General features: G+C 34.8%; 1 protein-coding gene across 4 annotated transcripts in view; it reads left to right on the forward strand.

Moving 5' to 3' along the window:
• Positions 1 to 16,343, forward strand: part of FAM120A (family with sequence similarity 120A) — a 149,708-nt gene that overhangs the window by 38,855 nt on the left and 94,510 nt on the right. The window lies entirely within an intron of this gene.

A 16,343-nucleotide genomic window follows, 5' to 3' on the forward strand; every position in this document is an offset into this window, starting at 1 on the left:
CTCTGCGCAAACATTAAATTTTTACGTGTCCTTGGCAAGGGACCAATTACTGGTCCTAAGGTTGATATAGCTATATGTATATTCTTTGGCTATCCCCCAAAATTGACTCTGGTAGAGGTAAGGAGACAGCAGGATGTAGTGGGTCTCCAAACCTGTCCTTGAAGTCAGGAAGAGCTGGGTTCAAGTCCTGCCTCTGACACATTCTGGTTGTGTGATTGTGGACAAATCACTTAACCTCAGAGTGCCCTCAGGCAACTTTCTAAAAAGTATAAATGGCAGCTGAAGTGTCTGTCGGTAGAGCAGATTCCTCACCAAAAGTTCCCTGCTTTGCACCAGTGAAAACTCAATTCAGGTCAATAAGGTAAGGACCATGAATTTATTATTAATAAATAGGCTCTAATGAGAAGGAATTTTTAAGTTTAGGAAGTAGTTAGTAAATTATATTGGCTCTAATAGCGTGACAAAGTTTTTAAGAGGAATAAATTTAAAGTCTTGCATTTAGTTTTTAAAAGATCAAATGTGTCGGGTATAGGATGGATAAAAACCTTGTAACATGAATTGATGTAAAAAAAGTCTAGTTTTAAGTTACTTGCAGGGTTAGTATATTTTAGCAGAGTGATATGGATGCCAAAAATTTGAATGCTGCCATAAATGAATATCTAGTATCTATCACATCCCAGTGGCCGAATTAAATCTGGACTATTCTAGTCATTTTTGGTCACAAGAACTTTTAAGAGGGACACTAACATGTCCTATATTCTTGTCTAGAGTAGGTCTGCTACAATGGTGAGGGCACTGAATCTTATCGAGAGTATTCCAAAGTAGGAATGTTTAATCTAAAGAAATATTAAGGGAAGACTTTCTTCAGTTCAAATCAAGGGTATACATAAATATGTAGAGTAGTGTGGAGGAGAGCTATCCATAGTTTTTTTTTAAATCATGGAGCTTATGATTAATGAGGGAAAACGCATCCCACACAAATGAACGTAATAAACATTGTCCTCATAATTTGAAAGTTGTCATGTGAAAAAGAGAGTGGACTTCTATGTTGCTTCAAATGGTATAATTAAGACCAATAAACAAAAATTACAGGGGCAGATTTTGAATCCAAATAAGGAAAAATTGAAGAAATATAATTTAGGAAGCTAGGAGCCTACTTCTACAGCTGATACCCTTTCAAAAGGTGCCACTAGCACCTGCCACTAGCCTTTTTCATTATCTTAAGAGAATATGAATAATATCCTTGGAGACTCTGGGGTCAGTTTTGACAAACTCTGATTCCTATACTTCAGTAGAGACAGTGTTAGGGTTAGGCAGATTTACCAAGGAATTAACAAGGGGAAAACTTAAATAAAATATGATATATGCATTTAAAAAAAGATTTCAAACTTAAAATCATTTTTATTTCCACATATATTTCTCGTCCTCTCTCACCAAACTATCCCCATTCCAAAAAATAAAGAAGTGAAGGGAAAAAGTTTGAGCAAACCTAATACATCAGCCATTACAACCACGTACAATATGCTATACTCTTATTTTCCCATCTCTGCAAAGGGAGATGGGGAATATTATGTGCGTTTTCTTATGTGAGGTGAAGCTTGGTCCTTAAGATTGCACACCATTGAATTTAATTTTAATCCTTTTAATTTACTTTATAATTTTATATATTTTCCTGGTTCTGCTTATTTAGTTCTGTATCAGTTAATATGTCTTTGTGTCTATCCGAATTCTTCCTATTCATTGTTTCTTTAGGGTACAATAATCCCTTAATGTTCATGCATCACATTTGTTTAGCCATTACGCAATTCATGAGTCTTTGTTTTGTTTCCAGTTCTTTGATACCACAATAAAAGTGTTTCTATGAATATTTTAGTTTATCAGAGACTTTTCATTCTTTCTTTACCATCCTTGTAAATTGCTATTTCCTGACATCTCTATGCCTAGTAGGATCTCTAAACCGAAGAAGTTGTATATTATGGTTACTTTTAAAAAATGTAATTTCAAATTGCTTTCCAGAATGGTGGGTCCAACTCACAATTCCACCAGTAGCTTATTGTGCTTTTTTGAGGTCCTTCCAACAGGGACTATTTCTTTTGTCATTTTTGCCAGATGTGATCACATGTCTTCAGCATGGCAATAAAGACAGTTTCCACTTAAAAGGGAAAAGTTATTTAATCCAAAGAACTTTACAGCAATAAAAATGGCCTCCTTTAGAAGGTAGTGAGTTCTTTGCTAGAAATATTCAAACATCTTTCAGCACTGTTCTAGAGGGATCTCCTATATTGGATGATAAGCTGGATGAGAAGACTATTTAAGGTTCCCTTCAGCTCTCAGGTTCTCTCATGCTGAGATATTCTTCCATTTATTCCTTTTTCCCCGTCAACATTTACGTTTTTATTGATATCTTTTGTTTTTGTGTGACCTAAATTTTCTACTTTATCCATACGTGCTACCCTCCTAGAGAGCCATCCTTTATTACAGAATATAAAACCAAAGTTATACTCAGTACATTAACAAATCCAACATTATGTGCAGTGTTCCTCAACAGTAGTCCTGAATGTCTCCAAAGAATCGGGGGAAGGGTGTATGTACTCTCATATCTCTTCTGTGAAGCCAAGCTCAGTCATTATAATTTCACAGCATTTAGAGGAAGGTTCTCACTAGGTGTTCCCTACACCAATGAAGAGTTTCAGTCATCATCCCTTTTCCTGTTAAAATTATTGTCATTGTGAATAACATTTTTCTCATTTTGCTCAGTATTTCACTTTGCATCAGTTAATATAATATAAATCTTTCCATACTTTTCTATATTCATCATTGTCATCATCATCAACATCACAGCTAACCTGTTGTCCTATAAAATTCGCAAAGGACTTCACACATATTAACTCATTTGATCCAAAAACCCTGGGAGGTAGGGGCAATTATTTTCTCCATTTTACAAGTAAGGAAACTGTGGCTGAGAGAGGTTAACTGACTTGCCCAGGGTAACAGCTAGTATATGTCTGAGGCCGGGTTCGAACTCAGGTCTTCCTGATTTCAGGCCTGGTATGCTATCCACTGGGCCATCCAGCTTCCTCCGTGGTTCTTTATGGTGCCCTAATATTACATACATTCATGTAGCAGTTTGTTTAGTCATTCCCCAAACACTGGACATCTGCTTTATTTCCTTTTGTTACTACCAAAGATAGTGCTATTATATTTTTTTATATATGGATATCTCCCCCCCGCCACCCCCGTTCTTTAATCTCCTTCATATCTATGGCTAATAATGCAATCTGTGGGTCAGAGGGGACAGGTGTTTTAATCACTTTCTTAGCATAATTTCAGATTGTTTTCCAGAGTGGTTGGACCAGCTCCATCAATGATGTATAGTTTGTTTGGCTTTTTACAACTCCTTCACCACTGATTCATCTCATCTTTTGTTTATCTTTACCAATTGGCAGGTTGTAAGATAAAACTTCATAATTGTTTTGATGCGCATATCTCTTACTACTGGTTATTTGGAGCAATGTTGTCATATGATCAATAAGGGTATATGATTCTTTTGAGAACTGTTGACATCCTTTGAATACTTATCCATTTCTACCATTTATTCTCTTTTTTCCCCACCTAATAGTATTTTATTTTTTCTGATAACATGTAAAGACAGTTGTCAACATAAGATTTTAAGTTCCAAATTTTTTTCTCCCTCCCTTCCCTCCTCAAGATGGCATGCAATCTGATATGGGCTATACATGTACAATCATATTAAACATATTTCCACATTAGTCATGTTGTGAAAGACGAGTCAAAACAAAAGGGAAAAATCATGAGAAAGAAAAAAAAGTGAAAATAGAATGCTTCCATCTGCATTCAGACTCCATAGTTCTTTCTCTGGATGTGGATAGCATTTTCCATCATGAGTCTTTTGGAATTGTCTTAGATCATTGTATTGCTGAGAAGAACTAAATCTATCAAAGTTGATCATCGCACAATGTTGCTGTTACTGTGTACAATATTCTCCTGGTTCTGCTCACTTCACTCAACATCAGTTCATGTAAGTCTTTCCAGAATTTTCTGAAATCTGCCTGCTTATCATTTCTTATAGCACAATAGTATTTCATTATATTCATATACCACAGCTTTTTCAGCCATTCCCCCATTGATTGGCATCCCTTCAATTTCCAATTCTTTGCCACCACAAAAAGAGCTGCTATAAATATTTTTGTACATGTGGATCCTTTTCCATGATCTCTTATGATCTGTTTGGGATACAGACCTAGTAGTGGTATTGTTGGATCAAAGGGTATGTGCAGTTTGATTGCCCTTTGGGCATAGTTACAAATTGCTCCCCAGAATGGTTGGATCAGTTCACAACTCCACCAACAATGTATTGGTATTCCAATTTTCCCACATCTCCAACATTTTCATTTTCCTTTTTTGTCCTATTAACCAATCTGATAGGTGTGAGGTGTAGATCCCTCAGAGTTGTTTTAATTTGCATTTCTCTAATTTTTTATATGCCCATAGATAGCTTTAATTTCTTCATCTGAAAACTGCCTGTTCATATCCTTTGACCATTTATCAATTGGGGAATGACTTGTATTCTTATAAATTTGACTCAGTTCTCTATATATTTGAGAAATGAGGCCTTTATCAGAAAAACTGGCAGTAAAAATTGTTTCCCAGCTTTCTGCTTTCCTTCTAATCTTGGTTGCATTGGCTTTGTTTGTGCAAACCCTTTTTAATTTAATGTAATCAAAATTATCCATTTTGCATTTCATAATGTTCTCTATCTCTTGTTTAGTCATAAATTCTTCCCTTCTCTATAGATGTAACAATAGACTATTCCTTGCTTTCCTAATTTGCTTATAATATCCCCCTTTATGTCTAAATCATGTACCTATTTTGACCTTATCTTGGTGTATGGTGTAAGATATTGGTCTCTGCCTACTCTAATATTTATTCTAAATTCGTACAAAATAAATGGGACTTGGCACATAATTTATATGACACTTGGGTACGTTTTTTTCTGAGCTTTAATCTTCAAATTCGAGTATACTAGCACTTATAGAAATTATCTTGTTAAAGTAAACCTGAACAAAGACCAAGAAGTGATTTTACCTGTGATATGGCGGAGGAGGGAGTGCGGGGGGCAATGGATAGAATGCCAGGAGTCAGGAAGACAAATCTTCCTGAGTTCAAATCTGGCCTCAGACTCTTAGTAGCTTCATGACCCTGGGCAAGTCACTTAACCCTGTTTGCCTCAGTCTCCTCATCTGTCAAATGATGTGGAGAAGGAAATAGCAAACTCCTCCAGTATCTTTGCCAGGAAAACCCCAAATGGAGTCATGAGGAGTCAGATATGACTGAAATAGCACAACAGCAACAACTATAATTTGACTCAAGTTCACACAAATTATTGTAGTTTTGGTAATAAAAATATTTGAAACAAAATTCCTTAAGTATTTATGAATTACCTATGTGCCTGGAGACTAGCAAAAGAGACACAAATAAACAATAGTCTTTGCTCTCAAGGAACTTAATTCTAATACAAACTCTGTTGTATGTGATTAGGGCTCTTAAGATACAAAGTAGCATCTTATATTTTTACATACTGAAAAAATAGAAAATAATGCAAAGCATGATGGTTAGAATTTTGGTATAGTAACACAGTGGAAGTCAACGGGCTGCTTGAGTGGAAACCAATGTTAAGAGAACAAACCCAAATTGTGATTTTCCTTTATTTCTGGAGGAACTGTATATGAAAAGCACCAAAGTTTGCAAAGAAAGGCAACATGAACTTCTGAGAATTGTGAGACTGATAGAATTTTTCAAGAATTCAGTGCTTACATCCCTCCTCAAATCTGTTTAATGCAGTATTTAATTTATTAATCACTTGTATCTGGAGTTTCTTGTTTTTATTCTGCCAATTTATCAAGAGAATACTCTGGTTAACCTTTTTGTTCAGTGCTTTTTATTCATCCTTGCATTCTACAAACTTTGCTTTTAGACAGTTGACTAGAACACTAAGAAACTTGTCCAGAGTCCCACAGCTGACATATGTAAGAGGTGGGATTTGAGCCTAGGTATTCCTAGCCTTGGGTCCTCCTCTCCACCCTGTATCTCTGTTCTGTGATGCCAGGGTTTGTTATTTAACAAGCCTTTATGATGTGCCTGCGAGTCTTCTAGGCACTGGTGATACACACTGGGTAGGGGGTGGAAAACCACACCATTCCTTCCCTAAGGATCTTGCAATTTAATGGATAGGAATGGGAAAAGAGATGCAAGGCAAACCTTAAGTATAAGTGTGTGAAATCACTTCAGTTGAGGGAATTAAGCATAGTTTCAGAGTAGGAGGTGGTTGGAGTGGGAGAGTGAGAAGACCGATTTTCGCTGATTGAAGAAAATAATATATAATTTTTTTTTTAATGAAAGAATTAAGAAAAGCTTCATGAAAGTAGTAACATTTAAGCAAGGGAAAGATTTCAATAGACAGATTTGGAGGATTCCCTTCTTGGCTTGAATGAGGAAGGGTAGTTGAGGAATTTGTGTTTTATGTTAGTGTGGGGGAGATGGAAGGGCCTTGGAGGTTTTTGAGTGGAGGAGTGATACACCACAGGACAATAATTTTAGCAGTGAGATGAAGGATAAATTGACCAATTGGATAAATTGGACCAAAAGACCAACTAAAAGGTTATTGTAGTAGTCTAGATGAGGAGTTCAGATAGCCTGAAATAGGGTATGGTGAGAGCATGTGTGAATAGGTGGGGAAGAATTAGCAGGTCTTAGCATTTGAATGAGTATAAGTGGTAAAGAGAAGAAAGATTCTTCTGAGTTTACAAACCTGAGGGATTAGAGGCTAATGGAGAAGGTGGATGAAGGAAAGGTTTTGGGGAGATGATGGAGTCATCCTTAAACCTAGTGAATTTGTAGTAGTAAATGGGAACATACTGGTCTAGCATTTAGATATATGTAAGTGGGGCTGCAGAAGAGATCAGAGTTAGAAATAAAGATTTGGGAGACATCCACATAGAAGTTGATAAGATATCTAAGCTGTGTCTTTAAGGGATAGAGCTTAGAGAGTGAAGAGGTTAGGAACAAAGATTTGAGGAACACCTATATGTAGGAAGCAGGAAGAGGAATCAGTGAGCTCTTATTAAGCACCTGCTGTGTATGACTCTAAAAGGTGGTAGAAGTAGGAGCCATAGGTAGAATTTATATGAAGTCAGACTCTTAGTTTAATATAAGGAATATCTTCATCACAGCTAGACTAGTTCAACAAAGATGGAATGAGCTGTCTCATTAGGTGGTGACTTTCTTGTCATTGAAGATGTCTGAGCTAAATCACTTTGTTGGGAATGTGGTAGAGAAGATTTTTATCAAGTACAGGCATTGTGGGGTCAAGATGAGTCAGACATAACTGAACAACAACAACAGGTGTTGAAGTAGATGGCCTTTTAGGGCTATTCTCTATAATTTTGTATCAACAGTGACTCATTCTAATTGAGCAATTTGACATTTGCATTTATTTTTGCTTTAATATTATATTTTGAAATGAGAGTTATAAACCAAATAGCTACCTGTCATGTCCTTTTCCATTCTTAGTTTAAATTGGGCTTTTGAGAGTAGCTTGGTAGCAACCTTTCTTGTTAGGCTTTTATTTCTTTGTCATGATTGTCTGTCTCTTTGTGTCAGTTCTGATACCAACTACCTTTATGCCCTTAGACAAGTCACTTGACTGTTCTCAGCCTCTTATTTTCTCATCTTTAAAATAAAAGTATTGAACTAGATGACTTCCATGATCTCTTCCAGCTCTAAATCCTGTGGCCATCTCTTACATAAGTGAGGCCTTTCCTGATCCCCCAATAAAACTACTTTTATTTTTTATATATATTTTCTATTTATCTATGTGCATGTTTTATGCTCCCCACCCCTATTAGAATATAAACTACTTGAAGGATAGGGATAATTGCATTTTGGTCTTTTTATATCCCTAGGACATAGCATAATGCTTGGCCCATAGAAGGTAATTGATAAATGCTTATTGTGCTGGATGAATGATCCTGTGAATCTCAGATGTGACTTGGTATATGTAGTAAACCTTAAACACTCATGTTAATGAATGGAACTAAGTGTATTAGTAATCTAAAGTTAATTTACTTACTACTTTGGAACATACTGTATTTTTGCTTTTGGGGACAGTGCCTTGAACATCATTGGCACTTAATAAATGCTTGTTGAATAAATGACATTGAGCCTGTTTGTTTTTCTTTAGCATGTAAATTAAGCAGTAGGCAGATGTGGAAAAGAAGTTACTGGAATATATAATGAATGTAGATAATTAACAATAAGAACATAATGTATTATTTTTTGATATTCAGGACCACGTATTCTGTCATCCAAATAATTGACACAAATAATAATGCATGTGGTTATTTGTTAATTGTGTCAAATTTGGTTGAGTGATTGGCATTACTAATAGTTACATTCAGATTCAAAATGACTAGGGCAAAATAAGCAAAAATGGCAAAAATGTCAAATAAAATTAAATGGAACATTTATGTTATAAAGTTCAGTTTGGACAATTTAGATATTCTGATTAGGGGTTTAAAATAACTTTGCAAACCATAAGACAGTCATTGACAATGCCAAATCAGCGTGGCAGAAGTTGTGGACAGCAAAGTTAAAAACTGAAGTGGTAATCTAGTATTTGTTAGAAAAATAGGACAAATATTAAAAACATAAGTCATTGTTGAAGTGTATTTAGATTTAGTTGACACCGTCTAAATCTACTGGCCAATTTTGGATTCAACAATAGAAATATGATATAGAAGAAGACTTTGAATCTAGTCTTAAGGTTCCACTATGGTTGGAAAATAAGGAATTGGAGAAAGAATGTTGAAGGTGGGGGATTAAATGTAACTCAAGTTTGAGTAGATTTTGTGTGTACATTTCTTAGCAATTCCAACCTGATAGCAAAAGGCTGGATTGTAGGGCGTTTAGTGGTCCTTTTAAAGCTCTAAAAATACTGAATGAGTCTGTAACTACATACGGAGAATGTTGCTAAAAATGAGGCTAGATAGTGATTTACCACTAAAGTTGTTGCATGTGCAAGCTAAAACTAACTTGTGGGTACTGTATACACAAATTAACAGCGGAAGTATTTTGAGATGAGAAGATGATATTTTCCTGCTGTTGCTTAAGTTCATTGCAGTTTCTTCAACTTTTGCCTTTCCTAACATCTTTGGGACTAAAGCTGAGAAAACAATTAAAAGATCTTGCTCAAAAGGAAGTGTCTCTTTAAAAAAAAAATAGGCTCGTTATTCTTTGAAATCCATAATAAGCGAAGAAAACCCTGATGGATATTTAGTTTGACTGTTAAATATGTTTTTGAGACAAGGCAAGGACAAATTATTTTAACCCTCCTTTGCAGTTACTGCTGTAATGGAATGTTCCAAATGCTGTTTTAGTGCTTCTTTGAATACGAAGATTCAGCAACATAAGGTAATGTCATTTTTTGTGGGTGTGGGAAAGTCATAGTGCTTTTTGCTAGTTGAGTGATTTGATTGGCTAGTATTTATTTAATTTAGGATAATAGACATTCATTGTTGTGGAACAATTTCTGTTTTTGTCGCATGGAAACATTTTGATTATGGACAGGGATAATGACTGAGGATAGAATTGGAAGTATCTGTTGTGGTTAATTTTAGAGGTGTATGTAAGCTTCACAGGGCTCTATTACTTAACCTATATTAGTATCAAAGCAGCAGCAAATAGACAGTATTTTTTTTTCTCAGTAACACTAGGTGTATCACTAGATCTGCTGTGAAAGAAATTTGTTTTTAGCAGTTGAAGAAAATGGGGAATACTGACAAAACTCACGTGAATGCCAAGACTAAATTCTTGAATGTGTTTCTGAAATTATTCTAAATTAAATCTGTAGATCTAGCTCTTTGAAGGCAGGGACTGTTGTTTGTTTTTGTGGGGTGTTTTGTTTTTGTTTTGTTTTTTGTCATTGTGTCCCTAGCACCTTGGTGTAGTACCTTGCACAGAGTAGATACTTTGTTCTTACAAAAATATCTTTTGGGTGGAATTTTTGATTGTACCCAAAATGTTTTTTATTAAAAGGAGTCCTATTTAAAAAAAAAAAGCCACACACACACCCCCAACCCCATTCCCTTACCTTTTTTTGATTAATTAGCATTTTCAGATGTATCTGTGAAACTTGTATACCTGGCACTGCATTGAAACTACTTTATTTTTATGCAGTCCTTTCCTCTAAGTTCAGAACCCCCTAAGCTCTATGGTAATATGATAACTCCTATAGAAAGGCAAAGGGCAAGTTTGACTACATGCAGAGAAGAGTTGAGAAAAGGTCTCTGGATCTCTCTGGACCTCAGTACTCTGTCCACCAAATTTTGTGGTGCACATGACTGGACTAGTTTTGCACAGCTTAGTATATGGGGGGAAGCTTGGGCAAATTTTAAACCAAAACCCATCTATCAATTACATGGGTTATTTGGTTATTATTATAAGGATTTCGTTTTCACTTGCTAGTAAAATTACAATTCCATGATATAGTGACCTTTGTGCAAACCTTTTCTATAGTCAAAGATGTCTAGTTTTAAATACTGTTACTTGGATTCTCATTAATAGTAACATGAACCCTCAATGCCTCTTGTTTCCAATCATAACTCAGCATCTCAAAATGAAAGAAATGAAAGTGGTCATTTTTAAGTATCCTTGTTCATAAGGTTATAGCTCTACATAAAATTGTAATATTTGAATGAAGTTTTGAATTTGTTTCTACTAAAATACTTGTGAACTGCCCAAAAGGTGAAAGGTCTTTCATTCTGGATTATAACTTATCGGTGATGAGACTGTGGTTTTACTGAAATTAATTTGTGTATATTAGAAATAATGGATTTAATATCAAAAATATTTTTCTCAATACAAAGTAGTAATGAAAAATAGAAATGCCATCAATGATATTGTTATAACATTAGAGATTTATAATAAAACATTCATGAATTTAATCTCCTAGAATTTCATCTTGAATTTGCATTGGTCATGGTATATTTTGATATTAAGTGACTCTAATAATTGAAATGCTAAATTTTATTGATAGACTGGTTGTACAAATAGCACGTGCATTGAAGTTATTCAAAGATCTGCAGGTTTTGTTAGTGTGGCACTCCGTTCATCAGTGAAGCATGCAACCCACCCTCTATATCTTACTAGATAATCTTTGAGAAATGATTGCTGTCTTCTCAAAATTCATATCTTCACAGGTTCCATTTGGAACTTAACTAGGGTGGTCATGGGTAACTGATGACAGTTCATCACCACACCTGTCCAGAGCTTACAACCTATTGGCATAGCTTTGGAGAAGCCAGGGTTACCTTTACACTTGTATCACACAAGATGAACTTCAGAATAGGAAATATTGAAATCCTAATTTATATTTTTTCTCTTCAGTGGATAAGGCAGAATGTCAACCCAACTCAACCAATTAGGAGACTTACCAAAAATTAAACCAATTAGGAGACTTACCAAAAACTAATGATTAAGAAAACATCTGGTAGTGGAAACCAAAGAGAGACTCCCAGGATTTTAAGATATTGTTGCTACATAGCCATTTGTACTATTTTATTGCTGGCCAAAATGTTTACATTAATGAATACCTGTAAAGCATTCTTAAAGTTACAAATTATTCATTAAGTATATCAATACTCAATATGTGGAATAGATTTATGAAAAGTTACAGTTAAAGAAAAAAAATTGAAGCCAGTTGCCTGAGAGGAATGATGTAAGAATATTCAAGGGAAAGAGAAAAGATGATATCAGTCACCTGCTATTCAAAGCTGTTAACTATTATTTGAGGGCCTGTTATCTACCTAGAACCACACACAGCTTTGGAAAAACTTGGAGGTCTTTCAAGCAAATCTATATGCTTATTAAAGGGATATATATGAGACAGTAAAGTTTATTTACTTGGGTCTTTGAAGAGCCTTGTTAAAATCTTGGAGCTGCTTAGAATTTGACTTAGGTGAAGATGAGACTGTTTCAATTGCCCCCCAAAGATAATTATTATAAGGAATTGATCTTTCAAAACAAAATTTAAAAAAACCCAGCAATATCCAAACATACTGTATATAGTTTTTAAAAGTACGTACACTGACTTTATGGTCTCTGCTAAGCAAAGCTTTTGTAACCTGTGAGCAATATAATATTCTTTAGAAAGTGAAAAAGATTTTAATTTTAAATTGCTATAGCTTAGCTAGTTTTGGGAAGGTAAGGTTTTTCTAAATATCAATTTTTAAAGTATTTAAAAATTAGTACAATATCTTGTCTTTTAAATACTAATTATTTCCATATACAGGGTGTTCCTAAAGTCTGGACACATAGGCAAAAATGCATATTTTCAGGAAATGAAATTAATGAAATTTTCAACATTTTATTTAATTGGAATATTAACAAATAACATCTTCAATATGATTTCCATCATTTGTGATGAAAAGGTTGATGGCGCTTTGCAAGATTCACGGGAACTCGATGCAATAACTCCACATTGCCTATGTGTCCAGTCTTTAGGGACAGCCTATATAACTAATAGTAGTATTACAAGGAAGAAGTCAAATCAACAAGCATTTGTTGAGTACCTGCTATGTCCAGTTATTGTACTACATGCTAGGGAGTCAAAGACAAAAATGAAACAAACGGGTCCTGCCCTTAAAGAAGTTCATAATAATAAAGATATTTTTCAAGTTTTGGTTGATGTCCTATAATAGCGTCTTTGACTTGGCTAAAAAAAATTATCTATATAAATGATATCTAATATCAACAATGTGCTCTGTGGGGTAGTCTGGAAATAACATTGGAATCAGGAGACCTGGCTGTGACACTAAATAGTTGATACTCCTTACCTAGGTCAAGTCACCAGATCCTTCTCTGAGCCTTAGTTTCTTGATCTTCACATTGAAGGGATTTTGCTAGATAATCTCAATGCTCTAAATTCTCTGATTGTTCTCTTACAAGTGGAATATATAACTCATACATGATTTTTGCTGTTTTTAGAACATGGTCTTACCCAGCATGTAAGTTCTGTAGTACTTGGGAAAGGAAACCTTTCAACTTTCTTTTGTTCTGTTTGACTAGAAATCAAATAGTAATGTTACTGCTTAACTTTGTTCACTCCTACATTTCAAACATTCTTGTCAGCCTTGCCAGGGGAAAAAAGTCAGCTAACTTTCAGACCAATTCTAACACTTATCACCTTCTGTTTCAAATCCTGGGACCCCTCTTCAGCAGTTCAGATCTCTTCTCCCTACAGATCAAGAGCTGAGAAAAGGAAAGATTTAGGGAAGGAGGGAGAGAGAGAGAGAGAGAGAGAGTGTGTGTGTGTGTGTGTGTGTGTGTGTGTGTGTGTGTGTGTGTGTGTACACGTGTACTTATGTGTTGGGGGGGCACCTTCTTGAAAGTGTATGTCATTTTGATTTAAAATTTCTTTTCCTTTGTTTAAACTAGCACTTTTGACATGCTACAGATTGGATAACTTTTTTATTCTTCCATCTGAGGCTGTGTTTTCTGGCAGTATATACTATCCTGAAATTCCGAAGCATGTATTTTGGGGATAGAGAATGAGGTGATGACTGAATTTGATAAACTCAGAAGTTGGCTGATTTGGGGATTTAACATGTATGTGCCTACAGTGATAACTTTTATTAAAAGGTCATGCAGAGAAGCATAACTGATCATTCTCACAAATGAGTATCAGGAGGCTGGAGAAGTCAACTTTGGTCTAGTCGGTACTGTGAGCCATAGTTTTGTTTTAACATTCTTACTTCCTTGAAATATGATATCGTTTGAATTTAGCCTATGAATCTGTAGAGTTTTTCAAACTGAATGGTTGACAAACATTTTATACCAGTAGAATGTAAGCTCTTTTAGGTCAAGAACTGCTGAGGTTTTTGTCTTTTTATCCCCAGCACTTTACACATAGTAAAACTTAATACATGTTTGCTGAATTAAAGGCCATGAACGTTCTAATGTTCTGTGATATTATACATTTGGGATTCGCCATAATGTGTTAAAATACACATTTTATAAGCATATCTCATAAGATTTAAAAATTAATAACAAATTGTGCACATTATTTGAGTAGCTTTGGGTAGGAAATAACATTCATTTATTTAGACTTAAATTTAAATCCACACTGGGTAGACTTGTTTTTAGACCAAAACAAAACTTCATAGTTAAGGCTGGAGTTATGGGTTTAGGTAAAAGTTTGAAGTAGAGGAAAAAAATTTTTAGTGGTTTGAGACCCCTTTCATTCGTCTTTCCCAAGTTATTAATAATTAATAACTAATGTATTAATGCCTTAACTTGTTGCCCTTAAAGTATTTTCACAAAATATATTGAGGATCTAAAGACTCTTGAAATACTTATTTTTTTCTTTTAATAGTGTAGTAAATTCTAATTTAATTCTAATTGGTAGAGAGAATGAAATAATTGAAAAAATGGTAGAGGAGAGGATTGAGGAATTTCAGGAAAAAATACCTCAGGTAAAGAAATAGGTGGTAATACATAGTATTTAGTTTTTTCCCTCCTACTGCATAAGGATGTGAGCGCATGGTTCTTGTGTAGCAAGTTATACTGATTCAGTTTATAGCTTAAAGTTTTAAGTCCTATCAATTTAAAAAAAAGAGCTGTCAGTCGTCTTAGAAATAGGTAATACATAGTATTTAGTTCTTTCCTTCTTACTGCATGAGGATCTGAGTGTATGTTTCTTATGTAGCAAGTTACACTGATTCAAGTTACAGCTTAAATTTTTAAGTCCTGTCAGTTTTAAAAAAAAAGCTGTCAGTTGTTTTATTTGTTCTCTCTAATCATTATTGTTCTCCTTTGAGAAGAAGCAAAACTACTTGGATAATTCAGCTTGGAGAAGATGTGGGTGAGGGATGAGTTATTCTTTTTGGTTTTGTTTTTTCTCCTTTTTGGCAGGGCATTTGGGCTTAAGTGACTTGCCCAAGGTCACACAGGTAGTACATGTGTCAAGTGTCTGAGGCCAGGTTTGAACTCAGGTCCTCCTCACTCCAAGGCCGGTGCTCTACTCACTGCGCCACCTAGCTGCCCCGGGATGAGTTATGAAGAAATGATGGTGACTGGATGTTCATGTTTTGCTGTCCATAGAAATGAAGTGAATTTAAATTAGAGAGTTTCATTTCTGGGAGGAAGAATTACCAGACATTTGCTAAAAATCAGAAGTAAGATTCCAAAGCAGGTTATATAGGGCTCTTAGACTCCAGAAATTTTTATTCTTCTAAAAACTGATTTGGGATCTCCTATAGATAAGGAAGTAGATGGAATGCAGAAATGAACAGGTTCTGCTTTACAGCTTCATCATTTTCTTGCAAAATTGAGAACACTTGTTTGATAAATTGGCCATAATGTGCAAATTCTTAAGTATTTAAATAGGAATGACATGGTTAGCTGTTGTAGGCAGTTTACAGGATTTGTGGGATACACCTATGATTATAGGCTATCTGTAAAATTTTATGCATTGGATTCAAGCAATAGCTTTTTAGACGAGGGGAATAAAGTTCCCAGGGGGAAAAACCACTAATTCTTCTACTTTTCTATTTAAGAAAACTAATTTTATAGCTCAAAAGACATAAAGAAATAAAACAAATTTATGGTTTGACTTTGCTTGGTTTTAGTTTGTTTTTATTTTTAGACTTATTTTTAGAATTAATTTCAAAAAAATCTGTTTACTGGCATCTTTATATTTTGGGGATGGGGGTGGAATAAATGCAGATATGACCCCATTATAACAAATGCTCTTTGTAATTACCATTGTGGATAAAAAAAATAAGCTGTTTTTTTTGTCATCCTAGAGGGTGATAGAATTTGTTTTGAAAGAGAATCTTAAACCATATATATATATGGTCATGGTGCTATATACATACATACATGCATATATACAGAATATTCCTGAATGATCCCTGATCATGACTAGACATACAGAACATTATCCCTGAAAGGGACCTCTTTTTACAGAAGAAGAAACTAAGGCCTAGAAAGATTAATTGACTTGTCCAGGTCATATTCCTAGTTAGTTTAAGATTTGAGACTAACAAAAACTACTCCTGACTGGCTGCCTCTTCTCCTCTCCTGGGATGCCCTCGAGTAATTGTGATATTAGTGCTTTTTGATCTAGTTATAAAAAACAGGAAGAAAGTTATGCACAAGAATATAAAGGTGTTTGTACAATTCCTTCCACTTTTATTTGTACTGATTTTAGGGCACTTTCACTCTCAACTACAGAGAAGCAAGGCAGTAGGTGTTTTGTTTTTTTA

This window comes from Trichosurus vulpecula, chromosome 9 (assembly GCF_011100635.1).
Source record: "Trichosurus vulpecula isolate mTriVul1 chromosome 9, mTriVul1.pri, whole genome shotgun sequence".
Classification (NCBI taxonomy): Eukaryota; Metazoa; Chordata; class Mammalia; order Diprotodontia; family Phalangeridae; genus Trichosurus; species Trichosurus vulpecula.